Raw genomic sequence first — 10,306 nt, 5'->3', positions numbered from 1 at the left:
CCTCTTAAACCAATCTGTCTAAAGTTCTCAGTACAGCCAAGAAACCACATACCTTCACCCGTATTCTAGGTGTGTCTGCAGGCAGCCAAACCAGTAAGCCTACAGCTGAAATTCCTTAAAAAAGCCAAACCACAAAACCCAAACAAAAAAACAAGAAGAAATTTAGTTCACTACTGTCTTTGTACAGTAATGTGAAGGGATGGGTGTAGGACCAGTGCTGTCTTGAGAGGCTAATGCTGAGTATAAATAAGCTACTAGATGACTAAAAGCTAAAGAACAGGTTTTGAGGAAAAACCAAACTGTTTTTCAGCTTTATAATACAGTTCCTCCCGCTTTTATAATCCGCTATAGCGATCTAAGTATGATCAGTGTATCCTACATGGCATGACATGAATAACCAAAAACATATGAAGAGTTATTGTAGTAGGGATAGTACATCACTATAAATTATATTAGCGGTTACAATTCTATAGGTATGAGTAATTTAAAAGTATATCTTGTAAGTGTGACATGATCTTATATTATTCTCTACTAATCTATTTTACTTTTGGTTACGTTCTCATGTAACTTTTGTTTTGATCCTTTTCTACATTACCTGATCTTAATATTTTATTCTACTTAGAAAAATGGAAATTGTTGACGATTGCTGATTCCATAAATACATCACCCTATGAAAATAATGGAGAAGTTAAGGAAATTCAAGTCTTCAGTGTTGCTGGGGAGATATTCATCTTCTCTCATCACATTTATGAAGGCACAACAATTTTGTCTCATACTGTTTTAGCTTAGAGTAAGTACATAATTCTCATATACTGAGTGAGTTTTATGGGAAAGAGAAACTAAAAACTAAACCAAGGGGTAGCTGAAAGATGGCCACCAATGGGTTTGCTTTAAAACATCACAGATTCCAGATTTCAGCAGTATAATTGAAGACAAATGCCACAGGATGCAAACACTGATCACTTCCCTCCACCCCCTCAGCTTTCTGCCTTGTAGATCATTATTAGACATCTCAAAAAAGAAGTGGTATGATTAAATCTTTGTACTTCTAAAAAAAAAAATAAACCACACACAAAACCAACACAGACTAATCTGTAGGAAGTTAAGGAACTGAAGTGGCATCTATTCCAGTTATGTGGTAGAATAGGTGGATGATTATAGAAATCAGCTTAGAAGTGAGCTTCAGCATTATTGGAACAGAACAATGGGACTCCAATGCATTTTCATGACAATGACATGCCTACTCAGTCTGTATTTGTGATGAACATACCATATTCCCTTGTTCTTCTTCAAGTATCCATTCAATAGATCACTCAAGTAACATTAATCAAACGTCATATTTGTATCATGGATGCCAGCAAACTGTTTCTTTCAAGAACCTGAAGAATGGGGTGAACTTAGCCATAACTATTCCTTTCTGATACCTGAACACAGCACTGAAACAATTCCAATATCCTAACGTACACTACAGTTTGAGAATTGTTATATCTTTCTTTCCTGCCTTTGATTAATATAATTAATTTCCTCCTTCTTTGCTAGTGCTGATTGTTTCAATCCCTTGAACAAAGACGAGGAATTTAGCATTTGCTGAGACAAGTGGAACCATCAGTGCCACCATCACTATTGGAACCATCAGCAACAGCCGTGGCTGAATACAGACTACAGGCTTTAACCATCTATAATAGAACAGCTGATGGATACATTCAGTCCCTTTATTCTTCTAGGATGAATTATCTCCTATAACTCCATGAATTTGTGATCTGCTTTCAAAACACACAAAAACCGATGAAGCTCTATTTTTGTGCAAGTGAAGTCTAAAGGAGGTGTCAGACTCAGAAGTTAGACATAAAGAAAAACTTTCCACTTCTTTCAGGGTTTCACTTTAAACACTACTTTTTCAAGGGCTAATGTCTACAGTCTCACAGGTGTCAAGAAGAATACATTTCTTCTTCTTAAAAAGTATCTAGGTCTTCTGTGTTTAAAAGCCTTTGAAACCTATCCTTGCTGTCTGCATAAGAGCACCTCTGTCGTGAGGACCCAGAAAACCTTGTCACCATGGCGTAAGTGTGAGGAAGGTTAGTGAGTCATCAGTGCAGAGACAGCTAAAAATTTCACCCTTTCTGTACCATGATGAAATTAGTAGTGCTTTTGTTTTTGTACCTCTTTACTCTTTCCATGCAGAATAAAATCACAAAGTATAAATACCACTTCCCCTCTTCATGCACACAAAGGACAGCTATCTGACAAATGCACTTATCTCACTATATTATATTCATTTACACTAGAACTATGTTATGTATCAAAGTACCTTTAGCACTAGATAATTTTCCTGTATTATTTCAAATTTTCTTCCAGTTTGATCCAGGCCAGAAGAGAGAGATCAGTAGCACAACCATAAGGTTCCTTCCTGCTACATCCTAAGGAAAGTGTTCTTCCACAGAATCAGGTTACGTAGTGTCAGTTCCTGACACAGTTTTCACTTAGTTCAAGAGCTCTTCAAAATGGCAAAGACCGCTGAAACATTCTCAGAGTCATCCAGGAGCTGTAATGGAATCCATTTCACATATTACACCTAGTACTGCATATTAAGGTCTCTACATCTATGAACAGAGGAATTTTTAATTGACTGAGCACTTTTTCTGTCTCTCAGAGTGAAGCAAGTAGTGTGGAACTCAAGTTCTAAAAATGTGACTTGGAAGTATTTTTAGTACAGGCTTTTAACTGTTAACGAAGTCAGATTAAAGTTCAGAAGTTCAGGTTTCATTTTAAAGGACAAAGAAAACTGATTACATGTTTTTGGGTGAAAAAGCATTATTCATGCACCTTCAACTGAGCATTGGCCATCCAGATTTCATTTGTGGACAGGCTGCCAGAAAAATGTAAGGATGTGTTATTTCTGAGAGAGACAGGACGTGATTTATATTTAGAGTAAGAATTGAGCTACCCCTCAGACTAGGTCCCTGATAAGCAGCTTTGGTGGGGCCTAGAAGCCTTTGATGCAGTAAGAAACTCGTTGTGGCGAAGTTAGAAATTATGTTAAGGTAACCACCAAGTAATGAGATTTCTGAATATGAATTTGGGTAGAGCTGCAGTGTGAAAAGCCTGACCACCTTAAGGCAAAGGTAAGCAATGTTTGCTGACCAATGATAGCATGTTCACAACCTGTAAACTATGTAGAAGTGTATATAAACTGCCATCTTTTAGACAATAAACGGAGAATGTAGCTTTAATCATATTGGCTCAATCTGTGTTTGTCCTGTCCAGCATCCCTTTATATTATAAGAAGTCCCCGCTGCTTCTGGCACCCGAACAGGGACCCAGGACGCTCCGGAGGCTCCCAAATTGCCTTAGGGGCAACGGGTAGCATCTCCAAATTGCATGAAAGGAAGATAAGCGACAGGAAGATTCTCATCCCAAATCGCTGTTATAGTGACAGGGATCAAGGTGCCGGAGCAATCAAAGACTCCAGACTCCAAATCGTGCTGGCCACAATGGGAGACGGTTTCCAAAACGCTTGTTTTGCATCGGGAAACACAGGAGTAAATGCCGAAGACTCCGCGGGTTCACTCATTGACCACGCAGTGCGGGTGAACAAAATGGAGCAGGGGTGCTGGAGCTAGTGTCTCTGCTAGCTCAAGAAAAAGCTGGGAGCACCTCGCACAGGTGGAAAGGTAAGCCACATGCAAAGAGAGAGAAAGGGATATATAGACATATAGAGAGCATCCGAGGAAGAGCACTGCGGCTCCTTTCACATATCCTCTCTGAGAGAGGGAAAAAGATAAAAAGAGTCCAATATTAGAGCAATTGACTCTGTGGGCAAAAGATAAAGAAAAGTTACAGAAGCCCTCCCTCATCCCTAGTGAGACGGGGTGGCAAACATGTTGCCTTCAGGGGAGGCAACGGCGACCTGGTTGCAAGGAGGCAGCATGGCAGCCTGGCCTAGTCTGGGCTACTCGGGCTAACGACACACGCTAACACCAATGTGGTGGACGGTCGAAAGCCTTTATTATCTTATCTCATGGGTTTAAATAGTCTTGGGGGACTTTGCTACGTCAGGGGGGGTTGGTAGGGTCTCTAGGGTTAGTCGGGAGTGGAAAACAACTGGGTTAGGTGTGGTTACATGTTCTGGGGGTGGTAGATAACGTGTTTGCAGGGTGAGGGGGGAAGGGTCTTTCTTTCCGTCACATCCCGGGATCTTCTGTTCACCTGTCCCTATCTACTACACAAACACTATGGCAGTGGGCTGTGGTGGCAAGCACCGGCCAGCTGCCTGGGTGGACCACAGGAGTGGCGGGCACGGAGCCAGGTGGCACAGGGCCAGCTGGCACCGAGCCTGAGGCGGGCCTGGGGCGGGGCGGATGTCGGAGGAGAGACGGAAGACTCCTTGTTGCCAAGCAACAACGCAAGGGGGGAGAGGGGTGTTCCCGGGGGGCTCAGCCACGCTGGAGTTGGAGCAGGCGGGGCGTGGCCACAGCGGGGGTGTCTCTTCTCACATCCCCATGGTGGCACAGCAAGGATGGGAGAGAGACAGCGCCACCCCCTCATATCCCTGCAAAACCAGCAGTGGCAGCGGTGGGGGTGCGCCCGCACTGGGGGGGCCCCCTGCAGCACCCAGCAATGGCGGTGGAGACATCTGCGCAGCACTGTGGTTGCCATGGCAATGACAACGCTGAGGGCAGCAGCACCACTGATGGAGGGATTGCAACACTACAGCAAAAATGTCAACAGCATTTTTCCAATTTTTTACAAGAGTCAGAAAATGTAATGGAACATACAGCAATACCGAGTCATTGTCCAAGATGCAAAGAAGGATAAACATTATGCAAATCAATGTTATTTCAAATATTATATTGATGAAAATCACTGTATAAAGATAGAAGTATTAGTAATGATTTACCTACCAAAAATGTCTCTGAAAACAAAGCATTTGAGAAATGTAAGTCAGATGGATTGTTCGTATTGAGTTTGTAATCCTTGTTTTTAGGTTTTATAGATAATAAGATAAATAGTGATTGTTATTAATGTTATATGAATGCTTTAAAAAGATTGTCTTAAACTATTTTAAATATTTCTCGTTGAAAAGTTGATCATATAATGTGAGTTGTCAGATTTTTGTACTAAAAATTATTAATAAGGTATTAAGGTGTTATGGTATTTAAAGTCAGTTTTCATATGTTTTATTGTCTCTTTGGGTGATTGTTTACAAGACATTTTTCTTCAGGATCCTGTGTTTTTGATTTTTTAACTACTCATGTGTTTTCTTTGTCCAATCTTTTATGCAGCTGCAATTCATCTCCCTTCACTCTTTCATTGTCCAGATTTTGGTTCAAGATTTCAGTTTTCAAATTTTCAGATTTCTGAAGATACAATTTGTTGAGTTTAGTGAATCTCTGTCTTGAAAGAAATTTTAGACAGATTCAATTATTTGATGGTTTCATACATTTTAATTCATAAGGTTTTTTACTCATAACTGTTATTTCTAAGACTTATGTTTCATAAGGTGTTAAAGGAGATCCTCCAATTAGCGTTCAGGCTCTGGCCAAGCCCTGGCTCTACTGGGATAGAGTGATTGACCCAGGTGTTTTCTGCATCAAAAACTATTCAAGTCCTTTTGACTTGACAATTTGACGATATAGGACAGCTGAGCCTCAAAGGGAGTTTTGGAAGAACATGATCCGGACATGTTTTCTCCAAATCTCTGTTGTTTTCAGGTTTGTCAGCTGCTGTAGACTCTGGGATGGCAATTTGATATTGTAGCACTTGGTAACTGTGATTTTATATGTATTATTAATTGTGTATTATCTGATTGATTTTTATTTGTTGTTAATTTCTTTACTACATGTATTGTTCTGTTCTTGATGTTTTTTCATGTTTATAACAAAGATGTTGATATCTCCATTACTTCATGCAATTTTAGGAACAGAATTGAGAGAGAACCCTCCAGTCCCTGTGGGGATGTTGGATTTGTTTGTGTTTTAACAGGTGCAGAACCTGGATGGATCTCAATGAAGAATGTAGAACTTATCAACTGCAAGAAAGAACTGATCTATCCACAAGCAAGGCATAAGATGCATAAAAGATGTAGATTGTGCAAAGATTTGTGTTTCACCCACAGAAGATCATGGACTTCGGGGTTTTTTTATAAATGTGTGTTTTTAGTGATGTTATAGAACTAAGTTTAGATTTATTTTAGTAAGGCCTGTGATTCTTCTGTTCATTTTGCCATTGTTTTTCAATGGCAAAAAAAAAAAAAGAGGGAAAATAAATTAGATAATCATAAATATAACAATAAGTTTATCGTAAGTTATACTTTGTATTTAAAATTAAGTTTGTTCCTTTCGTGTCAAACAGGGCAATCAAGAACATGAGAAATATGTGGTGGGGCAGAGTGTTTCTATTAAGTAGTGTTTTAGTAACTAAAGTATTTGGAATGCTTGACAAGAGACAAAACAAGTGGATCATTTGGGCCAAGCAAATGGGGCAAGATTCACTTTGCCTGTTGTTAAATACACCATCCAATTATTTTCATACTTGTTTGATTGGAGTTCCACTGAGTTCCATGGCAGAGTTCAAAGTTTAGACTCTAAGCAGAATAAATCCAAAAAGTATTCTGGGAGCACAGGCTGTCACAATCATGCAAAATCTTAAAATTGCTGATGTCAAACCTCAAGAATTCGATCTGTTGGGTTCCGTCCCAGGAAATTATTGTTATATATCCGGACCTCATGCTATAAAATTAATCCAAAAAGAAAGACAGCCAACAGATGACAATACTTGGTTGTCTCCCAGATCTCCATTGTATTATAATTATTCAGAATATTGTAATGGACACAATCCGTGATACCACCAAAAACTGCCCCAAGAAAACCGCCACCAGGAATTTTCCTCATTTGTGGGGATCAAGCCTGGTCTGCAGTGCCTCAAAAAGCCATGGGAGGCCCATGTTACGTTGATAAATCAATATTCTTTGTTCCCAACAATCATCAGGTTCTTCGATTGCCTCCAAAGACTTAACGAGCCAAACAGAGTGCTCTCCAATTAGACCCCAATTGTAAAGATCAAGTATCATTATGAGGGTGCACATCTGTAATACTAGACTCAATTTTCTCCTCATGAGTTGCTTCAGCGCAAGCTCTTACACAATTGAAAACCCTGGCCTGCTGGACAAAAAAAAAAAAGCAAATTCATATTACATCTAAAATGTTAAGTGAGCTTGATATAGATAGCACCCGTCATGCAGTTCTTCAGAACAGAGCTACCATCGACTTCCTTCTTTTAGCACTAAGACATGGGTGTGAAAAATTTGAAGGCATGCGTTGAAGGAATTTATCTAACCACTCTCAATCAATTCACTAACAGTTAACACAACTGAAAGACAACATGAAGAAACTTGTTGCTGTAGACCTTCAGTTTGCTAATTGGCTCAATTCTTTAGGTTTCACTAGTTGAGTCAAAGATTTAGTTCATTTTGGTATTGTATTTTTTCTTATTACTGTAATTATCTTAGTCTCTATACCTTGTTTATTACACTGCATGCAGAAAATTACTAACCATGCCTTCAAGTCGATCTGGGTAGCTCAAAAAGAAAAACAGGGAATTGTAGGAGGATTTCTGAGAGAGACAGGACATGATTTATATTTAGAGTAAGAACTGAGCTACCTCTCAGACTAGACCCCTGATAAGCAGCCTTGGTGAGGCCTGAAAGCCTTTGATGCAGTAAGAAATTAGTTGTGGCACAGTTAGAAATTATGTTAAGGTAACCACCAAGTAATGAGCTTTCTGAATGTGAATTAGGGTAGAGCTGCAGTGTGAAAAGCCTGACCACCTTAAGGCAAAGGTAAACAATGTTTGCTGACCAATGATAGCATGTTCACAACTTGTAAACTATGTAGAAGTGTATATAAACTGCCATCTTTTAGACAATAAACGGAGAATGTAGCTTTAATCATATTGGCTCAATCTGTGTTTGTCCTGTCCAGCACCCCTTCATATTATAAGAAGTCCCTGCTTTTAGGATGCATTTAAAATAATTTTTCTAGAAAGGCAGTTTACGACTGGTTCATGGTAGCAGATAATTCCAGGTTCTACTAAACTAAGTTTTACTATGGCAGAAGGATGGTAAGAAGAAGAATGTCTGCGTACAATAAATCTAAAATAATTCTAAATAACTATGTCATTTTCCCTGAACATAAGATTAGACAGCCACAAAATGAAACCTCAAGATGTTTGTCACAAGATCAGCTGAACAATTCAGGAAAGTATTTTAGTCTCAGAAGAGGTAGAGGAGAACCTACTTATTGCTCTTCGTGCTCTTCATACTTCTTTCTCTTCCTCTTCTTCTTGCTCTTCTACTTCATGCTCTTCTTCCCATGCTCTTGGACTCTTGATGATTCGAATTATTTTTTCCTTCCCTTCCATGTCCAGTCACTTCTAGGCCTTCCTTCCATATTTCTAAGAAATATCAGCTGATTTGCGGAAAATATTTGTTTGTTACAAATCTTTTAGGGATAATATGTTTCATAGTTTTTTTCTCTGCCTAACCTTGACCCATATCTTTTCCCTCAGCATGCTTCCAGAATATTCATAAAATCAATGCCACCATTAGCAATACATCTTGGGAGGCCAAGTCTTCGTATGTAACAGTTGCTTTGTGAATTTGGCTAATGCAGAAGAAATTGGCACATAGCCTCTATAATTTAAAGGTGTGTTATCCAGTTACTTTCTTCATGGCAACTAAAGTCAAACTCAGTTATTTTAGGAAAAAAGTCATTACAGCATTTCTGAACCCAACAGCAGCAATGCCCAAACTGCTACATCCTCCTCCATCACCCGGGTGGAGGCTTCAGTACTCATGCACATGACTTTGTGTATTTCCTGATAACGTCAAGGAGATATTGGGTCATGCCATTTTAGATGTGGAAGAAATGAGTAACTCTGCCAAAATAGACACAGATTTAATCTTTGTGAGTAGACTCCGACACAGATGTCAAGCGCCAATTGCTTATCTGTTACCTACCTACCTGTAAATATTCAGACCAATGTGTACACGGTGAGAGGGATGACCTGGACTAATCTGGATAAGTGTTGGATCCCCTGCTTGTCAATAGTTACACACTTGAACTTACATAAATAAATACTCTGGATGATATATCAGGTGCACTTATCATTTCATCTTCCCAGAAGGATCCCTGTGAAGTCAGGGCAACGCTACATATTCTAATTAGCCACCAAGAAGCAAACCCAAACTTTTCTGTCAATGGCTTTTTAACAGTTTCTTTCACAAATTTCTCAGTGTAAGCCAAGATAGTGGAATTTCAGAAAACTTGTCACCATATGTGCTCATAGCATTTCTATGGCTTCCTCATTTTGAAAAAAAAAAAAAAGTTGTGGGTGTTTCTGTATTCTTTCAAAGATCAGTGAAATTCCAGCATGTTGCCAGGCCCTTCCATGTACTATTTTTCATGCAGTCAGGCTTACAGTGAAGCTCTGTCCCAAATTAATTTTGAAGGCTGTGTGTTGATTTACTTTATTGACTTCTTGATTATTTTTTCCCCAAGATTGTACTTGTTTTGTGAAAGAAACTGACAAATGCCCTTTGGGCACAAAGGGCGAATGGTTCTTCTTTCAGAGAGGAAAAACTTAATGGCTCCTTAAGACTTTCTGTCATATTTTATAACCCACTATTAGACACAGAACCAGAAAGCATAAGCCTCTCCCACACAATGGATTCCTATAGTCTGGGTTCTGGAAATAGGAGGAATTGTGCCTGGAAAGATCCATGAAATCATGTGAGGATATAAAACGTTCTGTTTCCCAGCTGAAAGACTTTCTGAGTGGGTAACAGATCTTACCAGTACTATCTGTGATATTGATTTGGCTTCTGCAATTGATTTTATGCCTCCACCTCCAAGGACTCAAGCAGCAATAACTGCTTAAGAAATAATAGGAATATCACAAAACACCTTCGCTCCCATAATTATCAATCATTAGTCCTCAATAGAAGCTTCAAAGTCATATGCTCAGTCTGACAAAGCAGACTTTGATCTATTAAACACTTTGGCTTTCACCTCCAGGCAAGGCCTCTAGCAGAAGGGGCTTTATCTTCAGCTACTCAAAGAAAGTTAATCATTCTAGATAAAATGCAGAATTCTGAGCTTCAGGATGGTTGGGTACTACAGAGCCCATAGATTTTTCCCAGTGTGCAACCAGACACCAGATTTCTCTCAGGAGAGGAGCTGTGCAGAGATCTGGGTTGCTCTGACCCTCAGTGGGCCTGGCTACTTCCTATGCAGCTGGGAGATCTCTG

The 10,306-nt window shown here is 39.5% G+C and overlaps 1 long non-coding RNA gene across 1 annotated transcript; it reads left to right on the top strand.

The window, feature by feature from the left end:
- Positions 1-4,350: 4,350 nt before the first annotated feature.
- On the top strand, positions 4,351-6,159 carry LOC121468071 (uncharacterized). The gene is made up of 2 exons (XR_005977996.2): positions 4,351-4,936; positions 5,983-6,159. It is a non-coding gene; the product is annotated as an uncharacterized lncRNA (long non-coding RNA).
- The last annotated feature ends 4,147 nt before the right edge of the window (positions 6,160-10,306 follow it).

The sequence above is a fragment of the Taeniopygia guttata genome, chromosome 1A (assembly GCF_048771995.1).
Source record: "Taeniopygia guttata chromosome 1A, bTaeGut7.mat, whole genome shotgun sequence".
In the NCBI taxonomy this organism is placed as follows: domain Eukaryota; kingdom Metazoa; phylum Chordata; class Aves; order Passeriformes; family Estrildidae; genus Taeniopygia; species Taeniopygia guttata.
Note: the sequence above shows the minus strand (reverse complement) of the source record. Positions and strands in the feature narration are given on the sequence as shown.